At 46.9% G+C, this 16,658-nt stretch overlaps 2 long non-coding RNA genes across 2 annotated transcripts in view; both read right to left on the bottom strand.

Annotated features, from left to right (window-relative positions):
* Positions 1-250: 250 nt before the first annotated feature.
* On the bottom strand, positions 251-2,179 carry LOC121077875. Its single transcript, XR_005824345.1, has 2 exons — positions 1,925-2,179; positions 251-560 (listed from the first exon to the last, which is right to left on the bottom strand). It is a non-coding gene; the product is annotated as an uncharacterized LOC121077875 (long non-coding RNA).
* Positions 2,180-2,565: 386 nt separating this feature from the next.
* LOC121077873 overlaps positions 2,566-16,658 on the bottom strand; it is a 251,161-nt gene continuing 237,068 nt past the window's right edge. The window contains exons 11-14 of the long non-coding RNA XR_005824342.1: positions 14,743-14,881; positions 9,631-9,742; positions 8,153-8,288; positions 2,566-2,740 (exon numbers count right to left, since the gene is read on the bottom strand). This is a non-coding gene — a long non-coding RNA (uncharacterized LOC121077873). The remainder of the gene's footprint in view (positions 2,741-8,152; positions 8,289-9,630; positions 9,743-14,742; positions 14,882-16,658) is intronic.

The following is a 16,658-nucleotide window of genomic DNA, read 5'->3' as shown; positions in this document are numbered from 1 at the left end:
GGACGGGTGCTGCTTCCGCACAAAAACTCCTATTAGACAACGTTGCCGCATGTTTGACTGAACTTCTCAAATCTCCCCGTTTCTCCTCAGACACACAGAGACCATGAGCTAAAAGCCAGGCTTTTTCCACAGCTTATGTTCTTGTAAAAACAACTCCAAGTACACACATTCTGCTCCTCGCTCCAGTCGGGGCTCTACATGCCAAGCCCAGTATTTATTTTCATTACTTTTGAGACCACCAAAATTAATGTATCTTTCAGACAGGAAGAATTTTATTTATTATGGTGGATTTGAATCCAAGAGATGAAAGAAGAGCGGCGTGCATCTTGAAAGCGAGCGAGGCTGGGAGCAGTGAAGGACGGCCTGGTCCACAGGTCGCCGGCCCTGACCCCGCAGCGTGGCCACTGGGCCTGGCCTCGGCATGGCGGCCCCCAGCCACCACCACCTTCCGGGCTCATGGCCACTGCAGCCACAAGGGCAAGCTCCACTCCTTCAGTGACCTCCCTCTCTTCCCAAGCCACCGGTGTATTCACAGGGCGATGGGAGGCTGCTGTTTGTTCCTGGGGAACGACATCCAGAACACAAAACTAATCTTTTTTTTTTCACATTTTGTGTGCTGATCACTGAACTTTACCTCATCAGCTTTTCCCCTGGTTGTGTCTTCCAGTCAAACTCCGCTCCCCCTCAGGGACCTCAGGGATTGCCATGACCCCTGCAACCCACCCCGCCTCCCCCTTGCTGTCACCTGCAGACAGCGCCAAGAGTGTGAATTGGGATCGAGGAACACAAGGGGCCCCGAGGCTGTTCCCAGCCTGACCCATTCACCAGGCCCGGCACTGGAGCCGGGCCCCAGGGTGGCTGCGGCCGGGGGGCAGTGTGTGCTGCTGCTGGGCCTCTGTTGTGCTTTGTTTGAGCTTGCAGGAGGAACACAGCGCTTTATCCCCTTCGTACCATTCTGTTTTATAAACATGTAAATAAATTCTACAAACCGCAGACTTCGGGCTCTCTCAGGCATTTCAGCCCAGGGTTTGGAGGCAAACCGGGACATGTCCCTGCCACCTCCCGCTGCCTGGCTGGCACTGCCATGCGAGGTAAGCCCGGGCACCTGCCATGCCCTCAAGGTTTTGGTGCACTTTGACAACCTGACCGCAGTGCTCACCCAGCCAGGAGATGGGACCAAGAGCTCTTGTTCACTTAAAGACTTCACCACCGGGTAACGTGCGAAGTGCTATGCCTGCAGCTGGTGCCCCCGCTGCACCAGCTTTTCAGTGCACTCACAGTGCAGCAGCCATGCACCTGAAAAGCAGCGTTTGGGGCTTCATTTGGTGCAATCACACTCAGTTTAGTGGGGGTTGAGGAGTGCTGTGCGCTCCTGTGGAGGGATGCAGGAATTTGGACTCAGCAAAGTCACGTTTGCTGGAAAAGGGATCAGCTGTGTCACCGCAGTCACCTGATGCTCAAGGGCAACCAATGCCTCATGCTTTGCGTAGCAGTAAATGAACAAATCAAATTGCAGTGCCCCAACGTTTTCTAGCAGGAAGCTTCCCCATCCCCTGTTACTCGCTGAAGGGTTGTTAGCTGCATTACGTAGGTGCCACCCAGTGCTCCGTGCTGTTTGGGGCAGGTCTGCCTCTCATGCTCCCCTGGCACCCACCTGTCCCGAGAGCCCAGCGGTGGTGGCAGGGCCAGGGCTTGGCCGCCTGCAGGTGGATGAGGACGCCTGCAGGTGGATGGACAACTGTTTGTAGTTAATGAGCAGCTCTAACGAAGCTTCTAATTGCACCTGCAGTGACATCGCTCACTGAGGCATGCCCAGGCCCTGTAGAGGCCATGAGACAGCTCCTATCAAATGAAATGTATGATTAATTAAATACACCACTAAATTAGGGGCACGCCTGGCTTTTGCAGCAGTCTCCACACTTACCTTTCTTTTCTGCGGAGCTCAATTCAGGCACCTTAGGCCTCCACATGAGACGGTGAGAAAGACCAGCTGTGTCCTTGGAAATCCAGACCCGGCAGTGGTTAAGATTTTCCCTACATTTCTTAATTCTCTTGCTATGGATCGCATCACAGTCTTCTTTTGAAAGTGCAGAAATTAAATTCTAGTTCACTGAAGAAAAAAACACTGTTGCTGTTGCTTTCAAACATGCCTGGAGTTCCACCAAAATGTTGCCAAAGTCATCCTGCCCATTGGGAAGAAGAAAAAATGGATTACATTTCTGTAACAACATTTTAGAAAACATAATTTCATGTCTAGACCGGAACCAGTCCAAAGATGGACTGGGTTGGTTATTGGCACAGTCATTTTTTGGTAAAAATATCCCACTGAGAAACCTCCTTGATGCAATTACACTTGAGGTTCTCCCACAGAGGAAGGCAGCTGGGTTGTGTGATAGACAGGAAGGTGGGGAGACACCAAAAGAAAGACAAAATCCATGAGAAACCAGGCCTGAAAGTTCAACACCTGACACAACAACTTGTTGCTGCTTCCACGCAGCTCAAGGAAGCTTTGGACAGGGCCAAGCAGCGCTAACAAGGCACCTGCTCCCCACATGCTTGCCTGCAATAAAGTCAGTTGGGATGTTCTGGAGATGCAAGATCTCAAAAACTTCCAATGACAGTTGTGGATCCTTTCCAGGCTGTATTTGGTATCATTTCTCATTGCAAAACAGGAAGTGGAACTGTAATTTTTAGTTGCTTTCATCACCTCTGATAATGCCTCAAGCCTGGGTCCCAGTTCCTAAGGAGCGCACAGAAAAAAGCTGCGTTGGACACCCCATAAAAGCCAATTTGTGCTATCCACAGTTAGCTTGGATTCAACTTAATTGTTTATTACTCTGAGGTCTCTGAAGGATAAAGAATATGGAATAAAATATTTCTACCACCTCAGCCTTTGTAAAAACATTCACAACCTGTTAAACGCTAGGTCAGTAACTTTGAAATGATCTCACAATTTGATTTCATTAGATTTTAATTGCAAATGATACATTCCAGGGCTGACGGAGGGTGAGAGGCTGGGACTAAGGGAAAATTAAACCTCTGCTTGCTCCAATTCTCCCACCAGCTGTATTCAGGCAGGTGCAACACAAACTCCCCAACACCCTGCTAACATAACGCAACCCTGACCTAGAGGGACCGATGTGAACGGGCTTTTCAGCCTGCATGCTTATTCAATTCACTCTGCGGAAAGGCTGCCAACCAGGAGACGCGGTGCCAGAAGCGTGGTGGTTTTTTTAATGCAAAGTTGCAAAACCACAAAACTCATTTTTACTAGTGACCTTTTACCACTAATTGTCGGGGTACTTTAAAAAAAAAAAAAAGTGACTTTGGTCAGGGCTGAAACGACATCCCAGAAATGCTCATCCGCAGCTACTCCCTAAACCCACTCTGTATCCAAACTGACTGGGTCCTGCTTGGATGAGTCAGGCGGCTTTTTGGGTCTTATTTTGTGTTTTGTTTTTTTTTTTTTTTGCAAAGCAGCTTTTGATTGTGAAATAAGTCACCGTAAAATAGCTGGGCTGTTGGAAGGAGGGAGAAAGAAGTACACAAGATGTACAGTGGTGGGGGTACCAAAAAGGAGAGGCTCCAGGGCTATGCCTGCCCTGAATGCTGCATGAAGGTGGTTGTTTTTTTTCCCCTTGCTTTCGCTGTTTTTTCCCTCTAAGAACACATAGGTCTATTTTACTTCATTTCTACAGCTTTTTTCAGACACCGACTAGGCAGCAGCTACAGCTGGACTCTCTCTCCCTATGAGAGTTCAACCAAGTTTTGATCTCCTTTGCCCAGGTTCTAACACTGATTCATTCCCTAATTTCATTAGAATTGGCGGCATGTAAGTGGTGCGTTTGTGAGCAGAGCCTGACCTACTTTTTCCACCTCCTTTGCCGAATGCTTCCCGAGGAGACCTCGCCGGGGCTCGGCCGGGGGCAGCAGCAGCCCCAGCCCTGCGACCTCCCGGCCCCTCCACGCGCCTCCTCCAAGAATCTCGGTCCCGAGTGGAACGAGGCCAAGAGCCTATCCCAATCCCAACGAACCTCAATACATTAGAACAGCTCAATGTTCGTGGACTACTTTGCTTTTGCCATGTTGCAAAAAAAGACAGTTGGCTTAACGTTTTTCTATGCACCGAAATACTTCCATACACCAGACTCAGGAAATGCCTGGAAATGTGGGCAGTATTTACAAGTAAATGGCTAGCAGAAAGCTGAGCAGCAGCAGCCCGTACTAGCAGGTGTCTCACGAGGAGAGCGCACTTCTTCAACAAGCCCCAACCCCAAATTACGAAAGAAATGGACTCAGCACCCAGCCTCCCACCACGCTCCACGGCCCTAAAATGCCAAAAGTCAAACCGTGGGTGCAAGCTCGAGCCTGTTTGACATTTATGGTGACACTCCCACCACCATCAGCGGGCCCAGATTGTCACCACTGGTTTCTGCTGCTTTTATGGAGAGCAAATTGAAAAACGTCCAGCCTCAATTAGGAAGAACCACAATTTGTAACAAAGCATCTGATGACTAGCAGCTTAGGGACTGCACTCAGTCCCATCCGTAGCTCCCCATGTTGGAGGAAATGTTCCTTCTGCTGAGGAATTTTGTCATTTGCTGGGCTTGTTTGTTATTTTCAGCCTTTGTCTCCAAAAATTTTAATGCGGTCCAAAAGTCCTAAGGTGATTTCCTCTCCCACTCCAAAGCTGTGTCTTTGCTAAGCCCAGTAACCGCTGCGAGACTGCTTGTTTGTAAACAGGGGGTGAAAACACTTTGTTCTGGTTTTGCTTTCTGTCAGCACATCCCAATTTTCTCATTTTCTCTCTCTCTCTCTCTTTTTTTTCCCTCGCTTTCCAGTATTTATAATTATCTCCGGAAAACATTCTTGGCCTCTAGCTTGTCTGGGCTGCTTTACAGCAGCGTTTAACATTCAAAACCGGCCCTGGTGATTGGCTGGTGGCTGGGTCACATGGAAGAAACTGGTGCCAGGAGTGGCCAAGCCCGGCGTGGGCTTCGGTGACGGCTGAGCAAGTGGGCTGGTGCTGAGCCACCTCTGATCCGGATCTGGGTAATGGGTGTGGGACAGGCGCGATGCGCGTGCACCAAGGAGTTCCCACCACGGCCAGAGCCAAGCCTCCCAATGCGGGGCTTGTTTGCGTCACCCCCAAATCATGTCGTGTCTTCTGTGCTCCTTTTCGAAAGCTTTTGGAAACATGCTTTTAGTGGTAAACAATTTGCTGGGTTATTTACAGCTCAATTTCCAAGCATCCTACCAGAACAATGAAGAAATGCTGCAGCATATAGTGCCTACTGAGTGCAGCCGGCGGGACAGAAACCTTCTGATTGTTTTAGTGCATCATGAACCCTTCCCTTCCTCCACTCCACAACTATCTAACCATCTACAACACAAGTCTTACATACAGGAAAGCTGAATGAAGAAAATGACAGGAACCCAGAAATGCAAAGAGAAGGCAAAAATGGGCAACCAATAATTAACTTTTTTTTTTTTCTCATTTTTGTTATCCCAAAGGATCTATGCTTGAGCTCTGTCAGAAGCCTGGGTAGATGGAGAATGTGTCAGGAGAAAAAAGCAATGTGTCACCACTACCGTGTTCAGAGGGAGATGCTAACAGGACGGGCTCCTCAGCCCACACCAACATCTGCCTTTGCTTGGGCTGGCTTTTGAATTTCACTTGTATTATCTTTGAGCCTGGGATTTTTCCAAGAAGTCCTTCCAGATCTTTCAAATTTTGCTCCCATTTGAAGTCAGGGAAAGTTTTACCCTCAATTTAAGTGAGTACAGAAACGAGAGAGCCCAAGGCAGTTTGGAAGCTTGGAGCTGAGAAGGTCTCCTACAGTCTCCATCACAGGACGGGGCTGCTCAGCATTTCCCTGACAACTCTGTTGCTCTGAGGCTTAACTTGTTAGCTTGAAGTGCACGGAGCTCCTTAACTGAAAGCATCTAGAAAAATGCAAGTGGGCTTTGCCGTAACAAAATACCAATTAAATAAGATACAAAGGGATGTGGAGGTTGCTTCTTGAGAAGCAGCTTTAAAAACGAGTTCTCCAAAGCTGCAGCAGTACCATGGTGCCACGTGGGGCCGCGGGCTCCTCTAGGTGCACATGCAGCAGTGACAGTATATGCGCCCCTGGAAGAGGGACTATCTCCCCATGAAGAGCTGAGGCACAGCACTGCCTGTCCAAATCACTGCTGAGATTTCTCAGACCTGATTTCCTGAGTTCATCTCTTCTTCTTCTCCCAGAAGAGGATTTGGCTTCTCCTCAGCTGTGGCTTGAGCACAATGTGGGGCAGGGGATTTGCAACCCCTCGTCCCCTCCTGCAGTCAGCGTGATGAACCCAGATGCCAGGGCATGAGCCTCCAAGCACCCTGGTGCTGGGACATCAGACCTGACGGTGTGACAGGCACCCCAGACCACATGCCCGGAAGAATGCTGGTGAATTTGCAAAGGATGGTCATTTGGGTGGGACCAAGGCCCAGTGATGGCTGCAGACATGTTAGGGCCATCCCATCTCTGTGCTCCATGCACAGCTCGAGGCAAGTGAGAGGCTGCAGCCCAGTGATAGCAGGCTCTGGGCGCTGTCACAGCATTGGAGGAGCAGGAACCGCCGCCAAATGGATGAGGTCTTCAAGCATGCTGCAGCTGCAGCTGTCCAGGCTTTAGGAGGGGATGTGGTTGCATTCAGCTTCTCTGTCTGCTGCACATCGCTCAGATCAGCTCAGGCGACTCGTGAACTCCGGTTCCCTCTAAAACCCATCTCGTCATGGTCCCATGGTGCTCTCAGAGACGAGCACTTGCTCATCATGAGCACTCACACTCTCCCGGGTGAGCACATCGGCGTGACAGAGCCACGCAGAAACACCAGCCCCTCCTTGGCTGGGTGAGGGCCGTGCATCGCTGACATGAACGGGGTTGCATCAGATTTTGCCAGCTGCGAATCCCTCCCACAGCTGCTGTCTGTGACCTCTCCTCCCCATGCCATCTGAATGTGCTGGGCTCGGAGAAAGCATGTGCTGGTATAAACAAAACCAGAAACGGGAGGAGAGGAACCTGCTGAAGATCCGAGATGACAATCCTGCCCTCACTTGCACTTTCTTGAACAAGAGCAGGCTTGGTTAGTAACAAGATACAGACCTAATTCTGATTATTTTTACACCAGCAAAGCCAATGACTCTTGGATAGTGAGAAGTGCTTTACACTGGCACCAGTGCAACACCAACCACCGTCACTGCTCAGTGCCCTGGACATTTTCTCTGCAATATGGTTTCCAATGCTTGCGAGAGCTGAAAACAAAGAAATGAAATACCAACGTCGTGCAGACTTTAGAAATGAAAAATAAAATGTCCAGGAAACCCCTGCAAGGTTTTGGACTGAACAGGAAGATACATTACAGAACTTTTTCAACTTTTTTTTTCAACTTCCAAACAGCAAAATGCCAAAATGCTAACAGGCGGGGCAAATTGAGCAAAAATAAAATATTCTGTGGACTGAGTTAGAAATTAAGTCAATGTTTATTTTTTATGCTTTACACTTTGGCCAGCATTTATCCCGAATGAAGGCAGCAAATGTTATTAGATTTCATGGAATGTAAATAAACAGTTATTGGTAAATACATTTTGGTGGTCTGCTTGTTACACTGCATGTCAGGAAAACTATAGGGAACTGGCAGGAGTTCAGACGTCTTCAAGGAACACAGAAAACAGACATATTTTACTAATTATAGCTAACAAAAACACTCTGAGATTACAGTTAAATTACATTAAAACATAACTTGTTGGCAAAGGCTGTGAGCATAATGCTTTGCCTGTATCTTTCTGTATAATGTTTCATCCGAACAGAGCGGTAACATCGGGAAACTCTGGCACAGCCCAAGGCAATGTGGCTCATCGTGGCTCGTCCAGCCACTGGGCTTCCTGCAGTGGTTTCTGCAGTCTCATGTCCTCGCTGGGAGGGCAGAGACCTGTGTTTGCACGCAGCAGGTTTTGCACAGGGGTGACCTGATGTTGTTGTTTGAGAGCACGCAAATGAGAAGGGAAAGGGAATGGAGGCACCTGCTAACCCCTGGGAGGGCCCCGTGCAGCAGCCCTGCTCCAGCTTCTAACAGGAGCTTCAGAAAATAAATAGCTTTTGTACCCACAGCACATCACCTGGATGGACTTGGGTGGACTGATGCACCATCGGCCGAATCCGGGCTGGGCAGTGTGCTGGACACTGCAGCTGCACCACCTCTGTGCGTCCACTGCACTTCTCGGTTCTGTCTTCCACGTCTTCTCCACAGCACGGCTATGGGATGGAGAGAAAGAGGTGATGGCCCTAGACTGGAGAGAGCCATCATTCTCTGAAAGAGCAGACCCTTCTCAGCAAGAGGAAGAACATGGGGACTTCTGGAAGAAATCATCCTGACTATGTCCTGAGCTTTCACGACAAACGAGCTGCAGAGAGGGCTGTCCTCAAGCCCTGCCCACCCACACCTGCACCCGCACTGTGCTGCACACTAAGTAACTGTAGGGTATGCATGAAAACGAGATGCAGAAGTGCTGACATTGCACTAAGATTACAGACCATTACTTTTTAAGAAAATCACAGTTCATTCAAAGCAACTTTATAGAATTAATGCTCAAACATGTTGTATGTGAGCAAAACTCGGGCAACACAAAAAGCAGGTGCAAGGTGATTCTGTTCTTTTGTGCCTGCAAGACAGGACAACAGCACCCTTACTTTAGAGAAAGTCTCAGACCTAAGCTAGGACAGTTTCTTCCCTTGTGCTGGTGGGATGTTACCACCAAGCACTGCACGCTCGCGCTGGCAGTGCAGCAGCTCCACAGGCTGTGCTGGCCACCAGATCCAAGACCAGGCAAATCAGCATGGTTTAATCTGACCTTTAAATCCAAACACAATTTGAACTACAAGAAAGGCACACACTATTCCATTTGCCAAGTAAATGCAAGGGGATATACAGGCAGATCTCCCCAGAATGTCAGTAACAGCCATGCCTGGCTCCTGCCCTACGGCAATGCACCATTCCTGGGGCTGTGAATGCTCGTGTCCATGCCTGTACGTAAAGAAACACTCTAATAAAACTCTGCTTCATGACTACCCATGTAATCTCTTCACTTGGACTGTCTTTGTGTCACATTTATTGCCCATTCTTTGCTGGGAAGATTTTTACACAGGATCTGAAGTTTAAAAGAAGACAGATGACAAGCTGTGATCACGAGGAGGAGAGGCTCACCATATGGAAATAGAAAGCCCTGGCTCCCTCCTTTATTCCTCCTCCCCCCTCCCCTGCAGAGTTTCTCTACTTCACATGGTGCTATTGGGATTTGAAGATCAGAATACAAATTAAATTATTAAACAAGGAACAAAAAAACTCAGGCCTTTCCTCTCCATCCTCCCATGTGATCAGTAATTATAAATCAAAGTAGGGAAAATAACCTCGCTGGAAGCTGGCACTTGGGCTGCAGCCCAGTTGCCTACAGAAGGATACAATGCTCAGGCGACACGTATGTGCCTTTGCATGCTACGGAGGGTTCACACGTGAATCAGGTCTGCAGCTAAGAAATCATTTGATGGCAGATACTAACTGGTGGGCCTCCTTATATTTGTTGTGTCGTTTATTGCTTACCTGTGGGCACGTCTGGGAAGAGCAGAAGCACCACTCCTCGATCCACTGCTCTCCTCCAACATCAGACTCCTGGTTAGCAAACCACACGGTAAAACATGACCCATGCAGTGTCCTGCAAAACAGCACAGCCAAACCCTGTCTGATGCCATTTAGCACTAAGCCCTGTGACCTTCATGTGTGGTAGCCACCGCTCCAAGTCTTTGCAACCAAAGGGAAAAGAACGAGTCCATTTCAGCAGGGCAGAGCTTGAGATATGCTAGTCTGGGGGTTTGCTTTGGTGCAGCTGGTTTCAGACAATGGGGACCTGGCCAGTTTCTGGCCCTCGAAGTGAGGGTGACTACCCCAGATGACTGCAGTTAGTGCAGCGGGCACCGTGCAGGCAGTGTGCCACGGGGAAGGGAAGGTGCCGCCAGCCCCTTGCACCCACACCACCAGGCTGCATCACCTGGAAGCTGCAGGGTATTTTGCACTTTTGAAAGACTCAAAGACTCCTTCAGGTGGAGAAACACACACTGCAGGTCCCTGCCTTTGAAAAAAAATCGGCCCCATTTTCGATATTGGCTTTGCAAGGCTTGGGTTGAGCCACTGACCTCGGTAGCCAGACTTACAAAACAAGCACTTAAACCCCATAACGCAGATTTGGACAAGGGGCATCCCATTAAGGCACCCATGGTTGAAAACCAACTCCTTGTAGCCAAGATAAATAGCTGAATCAATGCTACACAGAGCTTAATTTAAACACGTAATGGAGTCTAACCCAGATATACACTGTACTCCATCCACAGGTCCTGGAGATGGCAAACTGAAGCCTGCTTTTATAGTGTGCCAGCTCAGGGACCTGTTCCCAATTTGCAGATTTGGCCTGTTGCATTCTAAAAGATGTTTAATATACTTGATGCCTGTTTGTGTTAATGTTTACCATTGAAGTTTTTCATTATTTGATGTTATATTTGGCTATAGCATTGAAATTCCATTGGACCGACCAGAATCTCGTGTCAAATCAAAGCCAAAGAAGCGTCTTTGTGACAGACCTCCAGTTCCCATCCAGCCACCTTAAAAAAACAAACAAACAAACAAACAAAAAAAACGATTGTCGGTGTTTCCTTTGTAGCTGTTCTCTTTGCCAAAGAAATAGCAAACACTTTATCTATTAACTGCTTTTATATTTGCAGTCTGTAAGATCATATTTGCTCCCTGGAGCACTGGACAAAGCCACAGTGGGCTACCAGGCAGGTGCCAGGTGGGCACAGGTCCCTCTGGCCAGGGGCAAGTAGGGGATGGCTGAGACCTCCCAGGCCCTTCTCCAGGTTTTGTCATCTGGGACACAGGTAATTACCTCCAGACCTTTGTACTGCACCTCTGGGGACAGCAGGTGGACTTCTGCTGCTTGCAAATTGCTTCTTGTTATTAGGATTGTGCTCAGCCTTTGACGCCTGACCAAGAAACATTTTCCCACTGTGTTCGACCCTGGCAGGCTCTCCCAGAGTGGGGAGAGTAGTCCTTGTCCTGAGAAACCCAAAGCCTTGATTCACAAACTACCTAAGCACGTGCCTAAAACAAGCCAGCTGCAACAGGACTTGCTTAAAACAAAGCACTTGGATTAGCTCAGCCCCTAAGAGGGGAGCCTGCCCATACCGTGGGTCTGGCTCTGTTCCCCCCTTTCCAAATGCTTGCATCGATTCCCAGTCTTAGGGTGGAAATTTTTCATGGAAACCCAGTGCTGCAGGATCAGGCGCAGATCCCCCAGCACTGCGGGGAGTCACGGATCCCGGGGGTTGCGGAAGGTGCTCGGCACTTGCAGCCTCAGACCCTGCAAATCATGCACACGCTCACAGAAAGTGCTGGCATGGCTCAGCAAGTGCAGAGCGAAAATAAATGAAGGAGGCTTGCCTAAGTCCAGATGTGTCTGAATTCAAAGGGACCTGGAAAATATGATGGCCTGGATGAAAAACTGGGAAAGAGCATTGAAACATAAAGCCGTGAGCGCAGGTTTGAAAAACAGTCAACAGATATTCTCCCAGCTAGCTGAACAGGGGAGCTGGGAGTAACCCATTTTTCAGTTCAACAAAGAAACTGTTTCAAATTGTTTCCCCTCCCCAGCATATTTTCTCCAATTTTCTCATCAAAGTTAATACTGGGTATTTTTTTTATTTTAGTGAACTATATATTTTTTTCCAGGATGGTGTTTTTCACTCTTAAAGATTATAAATTAAATTATCTAAATGTCATCTCAGTACATAAAAGCATTTACTTGACAGTATTAAAGTGAAATGTTTTGATTAATGAAGAGTTCCCACTTAGATCCAAACTGGATTCCTTTCTGAAATGGGAAAAAAAAAAAAAATCTCTGCATGCAAAACTTGGTTCAGCTTTAGCTAAATGCTGAGACACTACAAAAAAGATCTACAGAGTTACTCTGAAGCAAAGGTTTCATACTTAATGTACAACAGCAGTTCTGAAAAGCACGCCTAACCCTGGTCTTAAAACTGTCTCTTTAAATGGTATGGGAGAAGTCTGATATTTTGGGGAGCATTCTTAAGAAGTCCCCAGGGTCACAGGCCTCTCTGATGACCCTGGTTAGGGTTGGATTGAGATTTTAGCATTTAGCCCTTTGGCAAGGCTTACTGGACTGGATGTTTCTCTATAAGGATATGCTAATCCTGAATACTGGCATTTCCATACATCACTCCTGAAGGAATTGGTTTATTAAAAGCTAATGTTATTGCTTGAGATGTTATACATCACTGGTGCAAAAGTGAAGTAAAACAACTCTCCCAGCATTGGTAGCACTTGATTGTAGTCATCAGCTTAGAATGGTTCGCCAGAGCATCCCAAATCTGCCTCCAATCCTTTACTCTTTCTGCTAAAAATATCCTGTCCAAATGGGTGAACAGGTAAGGTTTGTTTTGTGATTTATTGCTGCTGGTTGGCCATGCACAGCAAAATGTATCTGCTATTATCTGAAAATATGATAATTTGTACCCCATTGAAAAAAAATCTTTGAGAACATGCTTGATGAAGTGTGCAAAGCTGCTGCACTGTTGCTGGATGTGGCACCAGGTCTCCCTTCTCACACCAGGGCTGCCTCCTCCTCTCGCCAGGTCGCGGCATGGGGCCGGAGCCCAGCCCTGCTCCTGGCATCACCTCCTGGGTCTGGCATGGGCCAACTCAAAACCACACATGCTGAGCATTGCTTTCCCTTCCTGATTCCTTGTCTATCCAGTGCTGGTTTCATGAAAGGACAACTTGCCTACGCAGGACATGCATTGTCCCCTTTCCATGAAACTTCGCGAAAATAGAGCGATGGGATGCGGAGCAATGAGATGTCTTTACACTTTGCTAATTTAAAACCACTTTGTAAAGCCAGACGCATGCTCTGCGCTCCGTGGTAGGTAGGCTGGGGCTCACCAGACATCTTTGGTGCAAGAAAGACAAACCAGCAAACAGCCTGGCCACCACGGCCCTGTTCACCCCGTGCTCTGGCACCTCTCGAGCTGAGGATCTTGTTCCACTCAGGGCTGGCCCCCAGGAGGCTGCTCCTGGTTTGATGGGCAAGAAGAGCAGGGCAAGCACTTCTCTACAGGTGGCAGGCACCACACACCCCTCCTCTGCCAGCAAACTCACTCCTGCCCTTAGACAGAAAGGGCTTGAAGCAGCTCGTCGCTTAAGTCAACAGAAAGACTTACAGACTCGGCTCTGGCCATTACACAGCAGAAGCATAATTTCTGGGCCAGGCTCTTACACGTAACTTGGATTGCTCTGTTGGCTCCACTGACTTCAGCAGGGCAGACCCACTTGTTTATCAGCAGAGGACCCAGTCCGCATTGTCTTAGAGCTCGCTGTGGCAATCCTGATTATGATCGGTTACGAATCCGGCCTCCAGGCACAGTTGTCACATTTGCCACTTCCAAATAAAACGGGCTCGTAGTATCAATGAAATGGCATCAGAGAAAGCTTATAGCAAATGTAAGATGTTAAACATTAACCACAATGCTCACAGCCCTAGAAAGGTCTGATAAGCCACGATTACACTTAATTATGGATTATTTTATATTACCTACCTCCAAGCACTGAGGAAAATTGCTTCCTTTTAAGTGCCTTGGCTGGCTTGCTCTGACCACACACATACTGGGGGATATTTTCCCATGATTGATGTATTTGTTTACTGAGCTCCTTGCTCAGATACAGGCCGATTCTCCCTTTAATCAGAGGTGTGAATACCTTAATAGTTGTCAGAGCCCATGTTAACCTCCTGATTAAAAGCCATCCTCATGCTTTTCATGATGCTCATTTCATTAAAGAAATCCATGCAACAAAGTAAACTCATATTCTTACAATAAAACTCACAATGGGCCAAATGCATCTCTTATTTTATGTTATTGTACTTGGCTCACTGGCATGTCATCAAGATGTTTCATAAAACGGACATGTTTTTTCTGTTTTGTTTTTCCTTCTTTTTTTCTTTTCCTTTGCTTGAGGGCAAAAAGTTCCACAAACATCAGTTTTCACTAGACTTCTTTTGACTGCTTACCTACACTGGCTATTATGCTCCTTCACTATAGCAATATCACCAATAAAATAAACATGTCAAAATTCAGAAGCACAAACAAGTTCATCTGTGACACTAATTTTGCCTGGCAAATAATTCTTCTTGTTTTTGCAAGGTCTTCAATTTCTTGTGGATTCAGAGCAAATTCATCTTTAATTTGATGCCTCAGTCTTATTTTTCTTTCCCAATCTCATTAGAGTAAAAATAGCAAGGATATCCATATGATTAAAGACTTCATGTGCAAGAAAGCAATCTGGTCATAGTGCTCCTTAGCTTTATGTACTTCTTTCTATTTGACAACATTAATTTGCCATCTGTCAGCTCAGTTACATAGTTTACTTGCTGCTTGCTTGGCGTTCACCTCCCCCTTTTTTGTTGTCAGCTGTTTTTAATAGTTGGGCCTCCTTGAGTGGGCCATTTATGCAGATTTGAAACAGGAGAAATCCTAAAAACTGACCATATGGGAAGCCACTTTGTACTCCCCAGGTTGACATAGCCATGCACAGTCCTGCAACCCACTCCACACACCCTAGCACTTTAAAAGAAAGCACATTTTTTCATACCTCTGTAGCACCTTTCATCTGGGGGACTCCACAGCATCACACAACAAATACAAACAGCCCAAATTTGCTTTCCCAGGCAGCTCTGCTGAAGTCAGCTGAATTGTACAAGACTTGCTGGCAGCTAAATCTAGCCCCAGAACTGTAACGAAACAAATGGAAGAGATTGTAAAAATAACACAAGAATGGCCAAGCAACTGCTAGCACTGTCCTCTGACACCGAGGGTATCCTATAGGGCCACATGCACTACATGCATGTATACTGATGGTATTTATCTCACACAGATGTCTGCAGTTATGAGCTGAAAATATTCTGTAATTGACTTCATCGGTCTTTTGTGAAAACTGTCTGATTTCCTCAACATGTCTCCTTTTTATCTATAAGCCTTAATTCCAGGAAAAATAACTGGGAGATGGTCAGGAGAACTGGGAGATGTCGTACTACCAAAACATTTTGTGTTCCGGAGACAAATGGGCCCATCCAGTTCCCAACTTCCATTTCCCACCAGGCAGCCAGTGCAGTGGTGGAATAAAAGCAGGCCCTCATCAGGAAAGCCCAATTTTTTAAAAAATTCTCCCCAAAACTCTGAAAATTTCAGAATAATCTGTCACTGCTAATACTTTATCATTATTACTGTTCATTCAGTATATGCTGTTTCTGAAAACCATTGTATAATATTTTTAGTGAACTTGCAAATACTTAAGCACATCTATAAAACTTCTGTTATTAAAATTAACATATTCTGTCTTCCAAAATCCACTGCAGAGTGTAGTCCAGAAGTCAGTGACTTGGTCTTTGTGTGAAAAACCCCATTTCCTAGCTGATGAAGCTGAGAAGGTAGAAACTGAACATGTTTCCTTTTCTTGGAAACATATTCCCTTTTTTTTTTTTTTTTTTAGCACAGGAGGCATTTACAGCAGCATCTCTAAGGCATCTGGGATGGGGATTGAGCCTAGCTCTCAGATTGACCAGATTCCATCAGTAAGGGCATTTTATCCAGACCTCAAACACTTAACCATCCAAAGTAATCTCTGATGTTAAGTATTACACTTATAAAAGGAGACACATTAGCTTAAATAACTTAAAGTTATAGTAATATATGTGAACATAGAGCAAAGACAATTCTACCCATTTTTTCCACATCATTTCTCGGCCAGTTGAAGAATTTTGGGATATTGGGAGGCACTGAAATGACAGGGTGAACTTTGCTCCTGAGCAGAAAGCCAGTGTAAAGGCTCATTACTGCTTAATTCATAGGGGAAACAGAGCTGTGCACTGCCAGTGCTCTGGCCAGGGGTTTCATTGCTCACCAGTGAAGGTGAGCACCCAGGCTGCGAAGCACTGTCCTTTGCTCTTCTTTCCCCACATGAACTGTGCATGGGGAAGCATACTTAAAAGGGTTTTCATCCTCAGGAGTAGCCAAATTACCTGCAGAGTGAATTAAGTGTTTCATAGCAATGCGAAAATTCATCAGTCAGTTGGGCTAACTATAAAGCCCCATAAAGGGCTTGCTCTGTTCTCACAACTGCACAGGGAGGGCAGGAGGATGCAAAAGGCTGCTGTTCTGGGTGATCTGCCCTCCTTCCAGCCTCTTTGCTAAGCGTGGCCCAGCGCAAAGGTTCCACGACGTCAGCAGAAGGTGTCTGAACTCAGACTGCACATTACTTGGATCGGAACTGAATACGATTTTTCTGGGTTTGATCCTCACACTAGGAGGAAAAGAAGCCACTGTTGGGGCAGCTCCTTTTTCAAGGAATCCAGAAGACAGCTGCTGGTGATGGGGACACAAGGGTGATCCCTCTTGGGAGAAGCTGGTCAGTGAGCTCAACGCAGGCAAGAAGCCAGGCATGCAAGCTAAGAACACTTTCTATCATGATTATGATGTCCAGAAAAGACAGAAATGACTTCCCAGCTCTCA

This window comes from Cygnus olor, chromosome 14 (genome assembly GCF_009769625.2).
Source record: "Cygnus olor isolate bCygOlo1 chromosome 14, bCygOlo1.pri.v2, whole genome shotgun sequence".
In the NCBI taxonomy this organism is placed as follows: Eukaryota; Metazoa; Chordata; class Aves; order Anseriformes; family Anatidae; genus Cygnus; species Cygnus olor.
This window is presented reverse-complemented; position numbering and strand designations above follow the sequence as displayed.